Source organism: Molothrus ater, chromosome 14 (assembly GCF_012460135.2).
Source record: "Molothrus ater isolate BHLD 08-10-18 breed brown headed cowbird chromosome 14, BPBGC_Mater_1.1, whole genome shotgun sequence".
NCBI classification, from domain to species: Eukaryota; Metazoa; Chordata; class Aves; order Passeriformes; family Icteridae; genus Molothrus; species Molothrus ater.
In genome coordinates, this window is record NC_050491.2 from 13050890 (window position 1) to 13066658 (window position 15769).

General features: G+C 48.4%; 1 long non-coding RNA gene across 1 annotated transcript; it reads left to right on the forward strand.

Moving 5' to 3' along the window:
- Positions 1–271: 271 nt before the first annotated feature.
- On the forward strand, positions 272–9778 carry LOC118698883 (uncharacterized). Its single transcript, XR_004981962.1, has 3 exons — positions 272–364; positions 3820–3922; positions 9587–9778. It is a non-coding gene; the product is annotated as an uncharacterized LOC118698883 (long non-coding RNA).
- The last annotated feature ends 5991 nt before the right edge of the window (positions 9779–15769 follow it).

Genomic DNA, 15769 nt, shown 5'->3' on the forward strand with positions numbered 1-15769 from the left:
TGTTTTCCCAGATTCTTGCCTTTTATCAGCAATAGTTTTAATAGTCCTTGCAATATTTGTCATTTGTCCATGTCAGGCCAGCAACTCCTGGGAATAGGAGTCAATCCCAGTTGTCCCATACTCCCATTCATGCCCTATACAAAAAAAAAAAAAAAAAAAGAAAGAAAAAAAAAAGGCCATGAACAAACTTTTTTCATTGGAAAGCAGAAGTTTTTTATGCACACTCAACTGGAGCTGGGTGGCAGAGGGTCAAATCTCAGCTTTCCCTGCAGAGCTCCCCAGCACAAAAAAGCTGCTGTGGGTCCTTCCCTTAGCACTGGTGCAGCACCTGGAGTGGGAGCAGGACATTCCTGAGGATCCCATGGTGAGCTGTGCTGTGTTACCAGGACAAGGAGAGCCATAGGATGGTATGGGATAGGGTGGGAGGAGATGAGAGAACATGACACGACATGAGATTGAGTGGGCTGGGGGTGAGCTGGCATGGGGATGAGGCTGGGGTAGGAGGGGGCACAATGGGGTGCCAGGCCAGCATCTGGGGACAGTTTTGTCCTGCTGCCAGTTTGGTGGGAAAAGCCGGTGCGGGCTCAGGCGCGGAGCGGGGGCTGTGTGCGGGCAGGGCTGCTCCTGCAGGCTCAGCCGGGGCACTCGGTCCGGTTCGCCGGGTCCCTCCGCAGGAGCTGCTCCCGTACTCTGCCCTTTATTCTGCTTCTTCCCGGCGCGGAACAAACAAGCACGGGAACAATGCTTCCCAGGAACCCCGCACTTCCTGCGGGAGCGCCGGCTCAGCGCTGCGAGCGCCGCAGAACCGCTCTGGGCTCTGCCCGTGGAGAGAGCCCGAGGGGGAGCGGCCCGCCCGGCCATCCTGACAGTGGTTTTGGTTAAAAAAAAAAATTAAAAAAAAATTGTGACTTATCCTCCATCCCTCAAAAGAGCGTTTGGATTCCCGGTGCGAGGGCAGGAATGCATCGGTGTTTCAGGGAAGGCTCAGAAAGTGCTGATGGAGCATTTGGACTTGGGGACTTGCAGAGTGGAGGGAACACGCGTGGTGAGAGGCTCGTTCCCACAGCTCCTCTAAAAAACTAAAACCCGTGCATTTTGTGCATTTGTGGAATAGGCTGCATATAAATTATCCATAAATAAGCTTAACATTAGTGAGCAGGTGGAACAGGGCAGGGTTCAGGAAATTATACAAAGAGAGTAGACAAAGAGCCAGGCTGAGATTGCTCTTTGTGTTGAGGAGCTGGGCTTACTTCGTGCAGTCACAACGAGTTAGTGCAAGGCACAAAGGCGACAATTTTGGGTTTGATTAAACTCTCTGACAGTATTCATATGTTAAATGATTATGTGCTGCTATCTGCTGCTACAGCATGCATATCACAGGAGAATCCCAAACGAATCCGTTGAGGCCGGACTGCAGTGTCACAGGAGATGTAATTAATAAGCCAAACAAGAGCAGCGTAAAAAAGCAAATTTGTTGTGGTTCTTACTCAATGACCAGGCACGTCAAGTCAGGAAGAAATTACTAACATGGAGCAACACAGATGTACATTCTGGCATTTGAAATTCTAACCCAGATGCAAATGTTGTAGTCAGGATCCTGTCTCCCACCTTCAAAACTTCAGACACACAAGAGCCACGTGGCATCCCCGGTGCCAGCCAGAGCCTGCGGGGGCAGGCCAGGGCTGTTCAAAGGCATTCTCAGCATAACCATTATCCTGCCCTTATGCTTGCTGTCCATTCAGCCTTTTGTGAGGTGCCACGGGGAATTGAGTGACATTTGAAACAGGAGCAAGGATTAGACATGTCCCCCCTCCCCTGTGGGTCACACAATGCCTGGCAGAGAAGCCCCCAAAGATGCTGCCAGACAGAGCTGCTGCACACCTGGATCACCTCCAGCAGGAGGGGAGAGCACCCACATGTGCTGCCTTCAGCCCCTGCCTCCACCCACCAGGGAAAAGATGTCTCTGGAACCCTCGATGGTGGGCAGCAGGAGGGGAGTGGGCAGGTGATGGGCTGCAGAGCCCCAGGTGTCCCTGTCCCTGCCATGGCCCATCCTGACTGGCATTGGCACAGATGTTGGAGCCATCTCATTTACATTGGCACAGCCATAGCACGTGAAACAGCCACATCCATGCAGGCTGGGGATGCCCAAATCTCTAGAGGGCAGCCAAAATTGGGTTATGGGGGCTGTGGAGGAATTGCCCCAGCTCCCAGGGCCCTGGAGCACAGCTGGGTGGCTGCCCAGGGACACAGAAATTCATGCACCAGTCTTGTTCTGCTGGTTGGCATCTACCAGGTTTAGACTGTGGAGGGATTCACCCAGGGCTGGCTTAGAACCATCTGTGTCCTGATCCCCAGCAAGGTGCACAGGGTCCTGCAATGTCACCCTGCCACCACTCCTGCCCCCCAGGATAGAATCACAGAGTGGTTTAGGATGGAAAAGCCCTCTAAAATCATCCAATCCAACCATTAACCCAGCACCACTGCGTTCACTGCTAAACCACGTCCCCAGGTGCCACATCCACACACCTTTTGAATGTTCAGGACAAACACTCCCCCAAAATCTTTTCATTCCCATTCCACTATTGCCAACTTTCTTCTTGTAAAGCATTTTCACCTCCCCTCAAAGGAGCAAAATGGAAATGAAGAGTGCATAAAGATTTTTATCTGGAGCCAGAGGGCTTTGGGAGCGTGTCTGCCTGCCTGGTGGCAGGGAGGGCAGGCTCCATGGGGAGGACAGGCTCTGTGGGAAGGGCTGGTTCCTTGGGGAGGGCTGGCTCCATGGGACCCCCAGCTCTGCAGGGAGCCCTTTCCAACTGCAGAGCTCGGCACAGGGCTGGCCAGTGCAGCAGATTGCAGTGCAAGGTTTTATTGCCCAGTCAGCTCACTGGTATCAGTCAGCTATTTGGCTGAAGGGGAGGCATCCATTCAAAGCCAGTTTACAGCAGAGGCTTTATTTTTATTTTTAAAGCATCTGGAAATTAAAAATCCCCTTTGGCACTCATCCACTTTGGAGAGAGAGCCAGGCCTGTTGTCTGGCCAAGCAGCCCTGCTCTGGCTGAGCTGGGTGGATCCAGGGCTGGGACATTTTTCTATCTCGAGCAGGAGTGGGGTGTTGGCTTTCTTCCAGCAGCCCCACGAACTCCCCACACCGAGTGCTGGTTTGGTGCTCACACCATGTGTGTCCCACAGTGGGATGTCACCCAGAGGCATTCAGGGTGTGCTGTGCCCTTCCCCAGCCCAGGGACACCTTTGAGGAGGTGCCTTGGCCAGGACAAGAGTGATGGGATGGGTGGTGTGTGTAGGGTTCACCTCAGGTGAAGGGCAGCCATGCAAAACATGGGTTGTTTATTTCCATCGTGGGATGGCTGCAGGTCTGACAGGTGACTCTGCCCAGAACTGGCTCAACCTGGTGGCACAGGTGTGCTGAGTTTATAGCAGAGCCCTGGCAGTTCTCCATGAGCAGGGTACGCCCTCCAAATCCACAACATTTTATTGAATTTTTCCTTGGCAGGGTGGCAAACCCAAGGCAGGGTCGCAAACCCAAGGCAGGGTCATCCCTTGGGTCAAGGGATATTTTGGAGAATAAAAAACCAAGGTAAGTAAATCTAATGCCTGCATGCAGTTATAGTTACACAGACCTGGTTTGCATCCTGCAGGCAAACAGCAGGCACTGGAATTGTCCAGCCTGCTCTGGCAGCTGGCACCTCTGGCTGCCCAGCCCGTGTCCCTTCACCACTCCTCAGCAGGAAGGCAGGTTAGTCTGGAACAAGGCAGAGAACAGAGTGATGACATGGATTTATCCATTCTGTGTCACAGAAAATTGAGAAGCCCCTGTCCAGCAGCTTGGGATTGCCACTGTGGAGACTGAACCTGCTGAGTGCATCGGCTGCAAGCCAGAGCAGCTTCTTTTATCCAAAAAGTGAGTGAGGTGAGCAAAATGGTGTGTTCAGCAAAGAACTGAGGGTCTCCAGACTCAGCTTTCACCTCCATCCCAGCAGGGCCTGGGCTGCCCTCCTGCCCTTGAGGTGGGAGCTCCACAGCCTGGGGCAGCTGCAGCCAGAGAGGTGTTCCCTGCCTGATCCACACCTGGAGGGAAATGAGGATTATTGCTTGTGAGTGTCCTTTCTGGCAGGAGAAGAAGGGAATACCCATCAGGCTGGGAGAGGGGATCAAACAGGCAGAGAACCAAAGAACCTCTCAGCCTATCCTTCCCAAGCTGCCCTGTCCCCCTGGCTCCTTGTTCCAGGCACAGCCCCCATCCCTGCTCCATCCCTCAGCACTGCAGTGCCTGGGCTGCCCCTGGTCCCTCCCCAGGTCCTGCTGCACAGGAGATGAGGAAGATCAATTCCACCAGTGGCACAGGCCAGTGAGGGCCAGGCACCAGGAGACACGAGCAGAGACTCTTCTCTAATCTTAGCTAAGCCCTTGCAAAGCCCTGCTGCACAGACACAAACTAGACTTCTTCAGAGCCTCATAAAACTGAAGAAACTGTGGCCAGACCCTTATGGCAATGGCAACACGCCCTCTTTAGCACAAAGCCTATCTTCCCACATTGGATTGCAAGTCCCCCTTTCAAAGTATGGAAGCATTAGATCTTTGCAAAGAAAGGATTTCCTGAATTATTCTAATACTGAAAAAAAAAAAAAAAAGTATTCTTTCCTGGCTCTTGCAGGCCGTTGAAGTACTTGGCTGAATTTTTTTTCCTTAAAAAAACCCCAAAAGCCAGGGTCATGATATAAGAACAGGATCTTGTACTTAAAAGGGACATGAACCTCCAGAGCAGGCTGTGCTACCAACTCTGCCTCTAATAATAGCTGCCAACTTTGTGAGCATTGTACATTGTTTAAAGAATCTAATCAAGTTATATATTCCTTTTGAAGTCAGACAACTTTGATTTAACAATGGCTTCAGAGCTTTGAAAAACCCAATCTTTTCTAGTTTGTCTTTCACGATAGTTCCTTACCTGTCTCCCATTGCTGAATAAATCATTATAAACATAAACCAGATGCCTAATGCTAACAATAACTTTAGAGAGCCCTGCTTTCCCCAAGATGTATGGGCAATGACTAACACACTTTTAGCCTCCAGACTTAATTTAAAGCATTCTGGAATTGTGCACTGGTGAGATGAAGGCTGCCCAAGACAATAACTTTTACATTAAATGTAATCTCTCTCTTTAGCAGCAACAAAGTCAAGGCTGTTCTCCTTCAGCCCTGGTGTCTCAGCTGGCCATGGGCTCTCTGTGAGCCTGGAGGCACTGGAAAAGGAAGACCAGGTTAAAGAAAATGAAGTGTGTGTGTTTGAATGCATGGGAGTAGCAGGTTATGTGAGCATGCAGCTGCCAGGCACTGCTCCTCACAGCAAAGCCAGTGCTGTTTTCAGCAGAGGTGTGACAGGGACAGTGCTGAGTCTCAGGTGTGACAGGGACAGTGCTGAGTGTCCTGGTGTGACAGGGACAGTGCTGAGTCTCAGGTGTGACAGGGACAGGGCTGAGTCTCACGTGTGACAGGGACAGTGCTGAGTGTCCTGGTGTGACAGGGACAGTGCTGAGTCTCAGGTGTGACAGGGACAGGGCTGAGTCTCACGTGTGACAGGGACAGTGCTGAGTCTCAGATGTGACAGGGACAGTGCTGAGTGTCCTGGTGTGACAGGGACAGTGCTGAGTCTCAGGTGTGACAGGGACAGTGCTGAGTCTCAGATGTGACAGGGACAGTGCTGAGTGTCCTGGTGTGACAGGGACAGTGCTGAGTCTCAGGTGTGACAGGGACAGGGCTGAGTCTCACGTGTGACAGGGACAGTGCTGAGTGTCCTGGTGTGACAGGGACAGTGCTGAGTCTCAGATGTGACAGGGACAGTGCCGAGTCTCCTGGTGTGACAGGGACAGTGCTGAGTCTCAGATGTGACAGGGACAGTGCTGAGTCTCACGTGTGACAGAGACAGTGCTGAGTCTCAGGTGTGACAGGGACAGTGCTGAGTCTCAGGTGTGACAGGGACAGGGCTGAGTCTCACGTGTGACAGGGACAGTGCTGAGTGTCCTGGTGTGACAGGGACAGTGCTGAGTGTCCTGGTGTGACAGGGACAGTGCTGAGTCTCAGGTGTGACAGGGACAGTGCTGAGTCTCAGGTGTGACAGGGACAGGGCTGAGTCTCACGTGTGACAGGGACAGTGCTGAGTGTCCTGGTGTGACAGGGACAGTGCTGAGTCTCAGATGTGACAGGGACAGTGCCGAGTCTCCTGGTGTGACAGGGACAGTGCTGAGTCTCAGATGTGACAGGGACAGTGCTGAGTCTCACGTGTGACAGAGACAGTGCTGAGTCTCAGGTGTGACAGGGACAGTGCTGAGTGTCCTGGTGTGACAGGGACAGTGCTGAGTCTCACGTGTGACAGGGATAGTGCTGAGTCTCCTGGTGTGACAGGGACAGTGCTGAGTCTCACGTGTGACAGGGACAGTGCTGAGTGTCCTGGTGTGACAGGGACAGTGCTGAGTGTCCTGGTGTGACAGGGGACAGTGCTGAGTGTCCTGGTGTGACAGAGACAGTGTTGAGTCTCCTGGTGTGACAGGGACAGTGCTGAGTGTCCTGGTGTGACAGAGACAGTGTTGAGTCTCCTGGTGTGACAGAGACAGTGCTGAGTCTCAGGTGTGACAGGGACAGTGCTGAGTCTCACGTGTGACAGGGACAGTGCTGAGTCTCAGGTGTGACAGAGACAGTGCTGAGTCTCAGGTGTGACAGGGACAGTGCTGAGTGTCCTGGTGTGACAGGGACAGTGCTGAGTCTCCAGCCACGCCGTCTCCCTCTGGCAGAGCAGCAAACACTCGAGCTGCCCTCAGCCTCTGTCAGCAGCTGAGCTGCAGCACTTTGAGAGCTGGAACTCACCTTTCCTGAAGACAGATCAGGGCTGTGTGGAGCAGTCAGGGGCTGTGCTGGTGGAAGAGGAGCGTTCCTGACCCAGAGACCCCGGCCTGCAGAGCTAACAGCTGCTCCAGAGCTGCTCCACAGGGAATATATTGCTTAACAGAGGAACACATTTAAATGCATTACTAGCACAGCTAAATTAGTGTCTGGAGATTGAGCTCTGGCAAAGAAACAAAGTTTTGAAAGCTTCCTTCAGTATTCTTTCACTTTCCTATGTCTGTGCACACTAAGCCTGCAATTGGGTTAATCCTGCAGTTTTATTTTCATGATTTTGTCAGCCCTGTTCTACAAGGTTTACTGTCTTCCTTGGTTTGGTTATTTGAAGCCATAACCAAAAAGTAGAGAGAAGAAGAAAGGGTGGGAGGAAATGAATATTAGATAAACTCTTCCACACTGAGGTGCTTTGCCCGTGTGACGTTGCTGGCACAGCGTGGCACAGGGGGAAGCTCAGTACAGAATTTCCTGACACAGACTGAACTAAAAGGAGCCATTGCTAAAAATATACCAAAAAGGAGGCTCATGGGGAGCTTGATGAGGATTATTTCTCCTCTCTGAACTTCACAGCAATACCCCTGGTTTTTTGAGGGACCTTTTGTGACAGTCTCCCAAGCAACCCGGTCACACCGAAGTTCAAGGATGTGTTTGAAACCCTTGTAAAGATACCCCATGAAAAAGAAATGCACCCCAAAACAACCAGAGGGAGGTTTTCCTGAAGGTCACCCTTTTCATGAAATTTGTGTTACCTTTGCATCACAGCTTAGCCTTTCCTAATTCCCAGCTGCTTGGTAAAGCTTCAGCCCAGGACTGGTTTTTTCCATTCTAATTTTCAAGTGAAGCCTCACCAAATTATTTGATATGGAGGGCAAGGTAAAGCACAGAGTGGCTTGAGGGGAGGAAAGACTCCAGACCCAGCATCTCCCAGGAAACTTTTGCCACCTGTTTCATTTTTGTGCTCAACAACAGGAGAGCTCCTTGCCAAACCAGACCCCACCAGCTCTTGAGCCACACTTGCAGCACCACCAAATCCATCTCCAGAGGAGGCACTGGAATATAAAATACTGTAATTTATGTACTTTAAGCCATATTTTTGATTATGGTGGATAGCAAGAGAACCCTGCAAATCATCTTTTACAGAAAACATTAATTCTAGATGATGTTTTTCCCTTATAAAGAATGATTTACCTGTCTCTGTGGGGTTGTACTTTTTGTACAACAGAGCACATGTCTGTTCTGGTTCCATACATATGAGGTACAGATCCCAGGCAAGCAGCTGTCCTGGGGTATTGTGGGGTTTCCATGACAAATGGGAATGCTTTACAGGCAGCTTTCATTTTTTCCTCTGCAAGCCTCAGTACACTGGCAGTTGTCAGAGTCCTGTGAACTTTCAGATCTATTATGCCTTCACCACTACAAGTGCTTCCAAATTAACAACCAGCCACATTTCCTCTCTATGAGCAAGCAGGAAAATGAAGAGAAAAAACAGAAATTATTACATGACAGAATACCTTCTCCTCAGACCCACCTAGCAATCACTTTGTAAAGTGATCTGAAAGGTTATTTACATTGGGATACATCTAAGGGGATGAATAAGAGCAAACACTCCAAAAAGGGATCACAGCTGTTTCCTTTCCTATCCTTGCCTGTCTCTGCTCCCAAGCAATCGCCCTCATGCTGGTGTCAGGCAGAATCCTCACAAAATAGTGAGAAATACGCATTTTAAGTAATCTCATAAATACATTTTTATTTCAATTTTTAGCTTGTTGCTCTTTCCAATTCCTGTTTACCTTTGAAAAGAGGTATCTTAAATTTGTGCATGGACAAGGGCAGGTGTTGCCTTGGGAAGGCTGACCTAGAACAGAGGCTGGACAGAGTTAAAGAATAAAGTAGGGATTTATTAAAAGGCTTCCATGGATACACCTTGGGCAGTGCAAAAGCCCAGCCAAGGCTATACCCAAGATGAGCCAAAATGGTCACAAAATGCACAACCACTCACAGGGTCTCTCACTTTTATAAGTTGTGCTCCATTTGCATCTTGGAGTTAATTGTTCAATTCCAGCTTTAGCCCATGCAGTCCCATCCTGCTTGTTTTTCTCTCTTCAGTCCATGTTGTTTGTGCTCTTGAGCCTGAGATTTGGATCAATTGTCCTTGGTCCCCAGCTAGAGAAGGAATTGTTTTGTCTACCTGCTCTGTGAGCAGAGCTCACCATCCCCTAATGTGAATCTCAGAACTACACTCTAAAGCAGCACAGAATCTGAAAAATATAGAAGCTAAAACCTGAGGCATCACAGACACATGGAGAGCAATCCCTTCTGTAGGAGCAGATCCACTGCTGCACTGGCAGTGGCAGGAGGAATAGAAAACCAGGAGGAACAGAATAAAAAGCAAGACAGCACTGGAAGAGGAAAGTTTTCTGGCAGAGCTGTCCCACCATTGCTGACACAGGCACATGTGGTGGGATGCACAGCAAAAGGCTGGAATGCTGGAATCACAGCCCAACACCTTTTCTGAGTATGACATCAGGGTCCCAGGTGTCCATTTGGTGCATCTGGCACAAAGATCTTACATCTAAAAAAAATGAGAGACATTAAAAAATTAAGGAAATTCACTCTTTCACAGTCTTTTCTCACAACTTTGAAATCTTCCTGTTAATTTCTCCATCTTTTGACAGTGCCTTTTCAAACCATGATCAACAGCCCCATCTGCTTGGCAATGAGAAGTGGAGTCTCAGTCTTTGATGAGGACTTGCAGGGCTCCAAGTCCTTCCATGGTCACTGGTGGGAGATCACATTCAGGCAACCCCAGGGATCCTCCTGGTCTGGCAGCCTATGGATAAAATCTGTGTGAGTGACTTAAAAGCCTCAAAAAATTGCCATGGTGAGTAATCCCCTGAGATTTGGTGTTGCCCTCATAAACACAGGCTGTCCTTTTTTATATTTAAACATCAAAGGATGCCATTTGCTTTTAAAGTGATGTTTGGTGTTAATATTCTGCTCCTACAGGCCAGTTGGACCATGGGGAGGATGCACTCATCTCAAAATAAAGGTCTGCTTTGCTGACTGGTAGGCTTGAAAAATTGTGCAACAAAAGCTGATGGGCTCATTTATATGGGACACGACTGTCCTGGAAATGTGCAAAAATGTTTTATTTCTACCTTCACTGAGAAGAAAAGAGAATGTTGTGGTCCTATACTTTTTATAACTCTTCCCTCACCCTGCTTCAGGGTTAAAATTTTGCTATTGTGGGAACATTTTAGCCCTGAAGAACTGCAGTGGGGGAGCTTTCATCAAGGGGACTCCTTTATGCCACAGGTTCAACCAAAAGGAACTGCCAGGGTGCAGATTCAGGCCAAATTTTTCTGTCTAAATGGTGATGCAAAAATCAGAAAAGTAGCAAATTTTATTATGCTTGTACTTCTGGGGGAGACTGTGGATCTTCAATGACTTTGGATGTCCTGGGGACAAAGTGTCCAGGCTTTGTTTCTTCTCATCCCTGTGTCTTGCACAGCTCTAAGAGTTGTGTGAGAGGAGATCACAGCAGAGAGAAAGGAAGATACAAACCCCTCTTTTCTTAGCTTCTTGGCTAAACTCCAAGTATTTTAAGCATTTCTGGTAGGGGTTGATTCCCCCAGCGAGCCCCAGAGCTCTCATCTCTGAGGGCTGTAAATCAAAGCCTGTTCACAGGAGATCAGCACATGCCAATACTGCTTTAGGCTTTATGGCATGCACACTTCATACATGGATAGCAATGGGCCATCCCTCCCTGCAAGCCCTTTAGTGACCTCAGGGTTGTGTTTTGATTTAGTGGACAGGGGAGAAAAGCACAATGGAAGTCGTACAAATGAGTACATGCAAAGATCTGTTCATCTTGTGAGACCCCTTGTAAATAATTTAACAAAGATCTTTAACGAGTCTCACTCTAAAGGAAAAAGTTGGTCCACTTTAAACCCTGTTTTTCCAATTTGGATGTTTAAATCAATACTGCAGTCTTTTAAAACAGCCAGATTCTGTAGAAATTGCCATAGACAGACAGACACAGAGTTCTGGTTGCCAAGTGTAAAGGAGAAAAATGTGAGAAACTCTGTAACAGGCAAACATGGGGTAATCTCCCTTCCCCCAGGAGAGCTCATCCAAGCCTTGGAGATAGTTAAAATATTAAAGCTGGAGGTTTTGCCCTTCCCAAAACCACTGTTCACTTGAACTCTGCAGTGATGCTTTTCTCCACAGGAAGATTCAGCAAAGCTTTTGATAATTTTATGGGAACACCTCATTGCATATTTTAAGTATTCCCTTTACCATCTCTCTTCCAGAAGGACACGAACATCTCCAGTAAAGTGCAGCTGGAGACAGCACATCTCAGGGCTCTTGGGTTCCAGCCTGCAGTGGCACAGCTGCTCCAGGGCTCGTGTGAGGAGCGTGGATCCTCCCCAGGAGACACCTGATCCCCAGGGAAGGGAGGGCAGGGCAATTAATCACTGCAAAACCCTCTAACGAGGCTAAAGAAACAGCAATGGCCCACGCTCCAGTAAAACCAAGTGCTTTATGTGACTTGAGATGCAGTTGGAGGAATCTGGCTAATCTTCTGCTCTGCTAGTAAATCATTCATTGAGGCCATCTGTGAAATATGAGAAGAGCAGCTTCAACCCAAGGTTCCTGCTTAGCAAAGCTCTCACTGGCTTGGCCGGAAAGAAGCTTTCCTGATAAAGCTGATAGCTAGTCCAAGCCCTCATGATTTCCAGAGGCAGTAATCCTGCTGGGGAGATTAGAGAAGCAGCCCTTGGAAGCCCTGAAGTGTGGCCGTGCACTACGGCAAAATTAAAGGGAACAAAAAAAGGTAAAATCTGCAGCACTCGCCAGGGCCTGGCCCTGATGTGCCCCTCGATGCTCTCAGGCCCAGTGGCCTCTGCAGACAGGGCTGACCAGCAGCCCCCAGACAAGTCACAACCTCTCTGGGACACACAGCATTTATGGAGCTCTGGAACAGCACCAAGGAAAATACCCAGTGCCTTGATGGCCAAGATTGAACCGGGGTTTTCTTCAAGAAGTGTGGATGCCCATCTGAAAAGTGATATTCAGCTCTCACAGCTGAATGCAGAACCCAAAACTCCCTGCTTCAGGAAAGTCCATGCTTGAATCAAATGAGTACAGTGTGAGGTCGTGTATTAATTCATCCAAAACAGCCCTGCCAACTCCCCACACCAGGCTGCCTGTCTGTGTCCTCCACCCAGACTTGACAGATTTTTAAGAAGCAGTCAGTCTTTCTCCACAGGCATAACCACTAATCTGGGGAAAGAAGAAAGTTCTTGGGTAAATATTTCATATGGCAAAATAAACAAAATTTTCATTTACAAGAGAAATGGGCTGAGCACCTAAGCAGAGCATTCAAGGACATGAGTTACAATCCACCTCCTCCGGGAATGAAGACAATACAGTTTTTAAAGGCTTTATTTTTTTATATCTTGTAGCTTCCAAACTCTTAGCATCTGCAATTCCCAGGTGACTCCGTAGCTGGTAGAACAGAGAGTTTCAAAGTGAAAGACGAGATGCACCAATTCCTAGAGCCAAGTGTTTGAAGGGAAGTGAAGCAAAGGCCCAAACAGGAGACAAAATAAGAGCTCAGCAGGGCTGGAGGCAAAAGCTTTCCAGTCTCACCTGGTGCTGGACTCTCAGGGAAGGTGAGGTTTGCTCACAAGGAGGCTGAGCACATCCCTCCTTTGAACTGTGTCCAGTCCCTGCTGTATGAATCCAGGCATTTGCATTGTGTTTGGGTGCCTGCAGAACTACAGCCATGGAAGGGAAAATCCACCCCCTCCTGCCCTGTGCTTCAGCTGAGCAAAACCATGCTTGGTTTAGTGCTGAAGCCTTGGTCCAAATTACAGCCCTCTTGGTGACCAGGGAAAGCTGGGCAAGTGACTTTGTCTTGGAGCAGCATGGGGGACAAACAGCAGGAGCTGCAGCTCCCAGAAGACAAAGATCCTCTTTGCCATGTGAACTTTAACCAAAGTTTGGTGTGATAATCCATCTGTGTTTGTAAGATTTTAACTATTCTTTCTGTTCTTCCTGGCTTCCTGGTGTTTGTTCCACTGACCTGGGGGCAGTGACTGTCTAGAATACATCAAATTTTCTGCCTTCTCCATAAAATCTCCTCAGATCTAACTGAAACAGCATCTCATTGACCATTACCCCAGCAAGCTTATTAGTGATGCATTTTCTGCTGTGGAGCAAAACAGGTCAAGACAAGTAAGAGTGAAAGTTGTTTTATTTTGGTTTTAAAAGTAAGGGGTTCTTCCTTGCCACTTCCTAAGTATCTAACTGCTGAAGAAAGTATTTCACCCAGTGCATCAGCTGAGGCACTAAGGAAGCACTTCCTCTAGTCTTAATTAAGTGTAATAAGCACTGTAAATGCCCCTTCCTGTAGTGCTGTTTCTGTTCTTAGCACATTCTGTACCATCCCTGGGAGTCAGGGCCGTGGGGGCACAAACTGGGGCTTGGATCTCTGAAAACAGAGAAAGTCTGGAAGGAGCAGCAGCAGGGAGAGCAGCTGGCATCCCCAGGCCAGAGGTGAAGGAAGAGAGGAGGAAGGTGAAAACCAAAGGGTAACAGAGAAGTGCTCAACCTCAGCAAGACCAAGGACATACCCTCGCTGTGGCACTGGACACAAACAAACAACCTGCCCACCCCAAACTCAAATAAACAGCACCTCATCTTTCACTTTGAAACTCTCTGTTCCTACCAGCTACTGAGTCACCTGGGAATTGCAGATGCTAAGAGTTTGGAAGCTACAAGATATAAAAAAATAAAGTAAAGGAGGAGGAAGGTGAAAACCAAAGGGTAACAGAGAAGTGCTCAACCTCAGCAAGACCAAGGACAAACCCTGGCTGTGGCACTGGACAGTGCCTGAGCAAAGCTGTTGAGGAGATGTGTCCCAGCACACCAGAGCTCATGGTGTGAAGGGAATCTCAGTGTCAGCTTGGCTCTGGGGTTTTCTGTTTGTCAGCCAGGACTTGTGTTGTTCAGCAGAAAGCTGCCCTGGCCTCCCTGGCACAGCAAGATTGGTGCATCCTCCACCTTCCAAATCACACAATGCAGGCTGCAGAAGCATCTGTTATAAATCCTCTTCTCTGGGCAAGGGCAGGAAGCACAACTTTCACAAGACTCTCTTAAATTGGAGAAAGTCATCCAGGCCTTTTCTTTGGAAGTGCTGCACCCCTCCTGGAGCCCTTTGTGATCTAAGCTGTTTAGAAAGTAAATGAAATGGAGTGAGCCAGAGAGACAGTAATGGTTATTTCTCCAAGAAGGAAAAGCTTAATTTTACCATGGGGATCTTGCCTCTGCCATGACCCCTCCAACAGCTCACAGGAACACAGGAGGAATTAACCAGCAGTGAGGACTGGTTCATCTTGCAAATTTGTAAAGAGTTTCATCCTAGTTCCTAACAGCAATATCCTTGATCCTGAAAAATAACCCCAACAAACAAACAACCTGCCCACCCCAAACTCAAATAAACAGCACTTAGTCCTCAGCTAGATGCACTCAGCTTCTCCATAGCTTGTAGCACCCTCCTTTTCCATCTAACCAAGACAGAATTTGGGCTTGTAACTTCCTTGGAGGCTTCCCTGGGCTGCAGCTGAGATTGTCAGTGCACAAAGAGCAGTGAACATTTCACAGGCAGCAACCCTGGAGGGGCTGGTCCCAGGGAAGATGAGAGGACAGGGAGCAGGATGAGGATTACCAGGCTCAGAACCATTTGTGTTTGCTCAAGGTTGGTATCTGTGCAGCTGACTGGTAAATGAAATCAACAGGATTTTTCCATCTAATCTAAGCAAGCAGTTGGGTTTTATTCAAGTAATTCTTCTAAGGGACAATAATGTCTTATTATGACTAGAGGGTTTATTACTAGAATGCTGCACTAAATTCAATAATCTGAACTCACCAATATCATCCCTCTTGTGGGAGCTTCAGCTGTTTGAGAAGGAGCCCCAGAGTTGCGCGATCATCCCTAAAACCTTCTCCCCTAAGTTCCAGCTTTGGAGAACAAGTTGTTCATCATATGCTGAATTCAGCCTTGGAGTAACTCCAGTGAAAACAAAAGGAGTAACAACAGGAATGGATTAGGCCCAATTGCTTTCACATTTCTCCAACTTGCATTTTCAATTCCAGTACTAAAGGAGGAGTAAAAAAACCTGACCCAACTCATGGCACAGAGACAAATACACTCCAAAATGTAAGCCTGCTTTGTGATGTGACCTCATGCCCTTTGGAAAGTGCCCCAAGGAGGGCTTCCCAAAGCCTACCTAGGGAAAAAACTCTGCTATCATCTGGCAGGAGTGATAGATATTCCTGTTTCTGCCACTGTATTGTACCAATTTTTGCAGAATGGTCAAACTCTGCAGTTCTAGGCTGCTACATTTTCACTACTGACCTTACACATGTCTGAAAAAAATCAGTATCTGCCAAACTGAGATATAGAGCCATGAGGATTTAATTTAATTTCATAAAAACATATTGAGGAAGATTAAACAGTGTGTTTTCTGTACCAGCCCCATTTTTCAGAGGGAGCTGTGCTCAGATCAGGGGAGGGCACAGTCTCACCTACAAACTCTCATCTGAGAGATCATCACCTTGGCACCTCTTTGGTTAAACAGAAGTCAACAAGCAGAGAGGAAGTGGAATAAGGACAGAGACAGAGAACCCCAAGCTCCCCTGCTGACTGTGGAGCCTTGCTTGCTTGCAGTGCTTGCTGCACCACTCACTCATCAGCTTTTAAGTTCCTTCTAACTTTGGCCTGCTGTTTCCTGCCAGGGCTGATGAGCCACGAGTGCAGAGTCTCTTCCTCTGGGCCAGTTCCTCAGAGC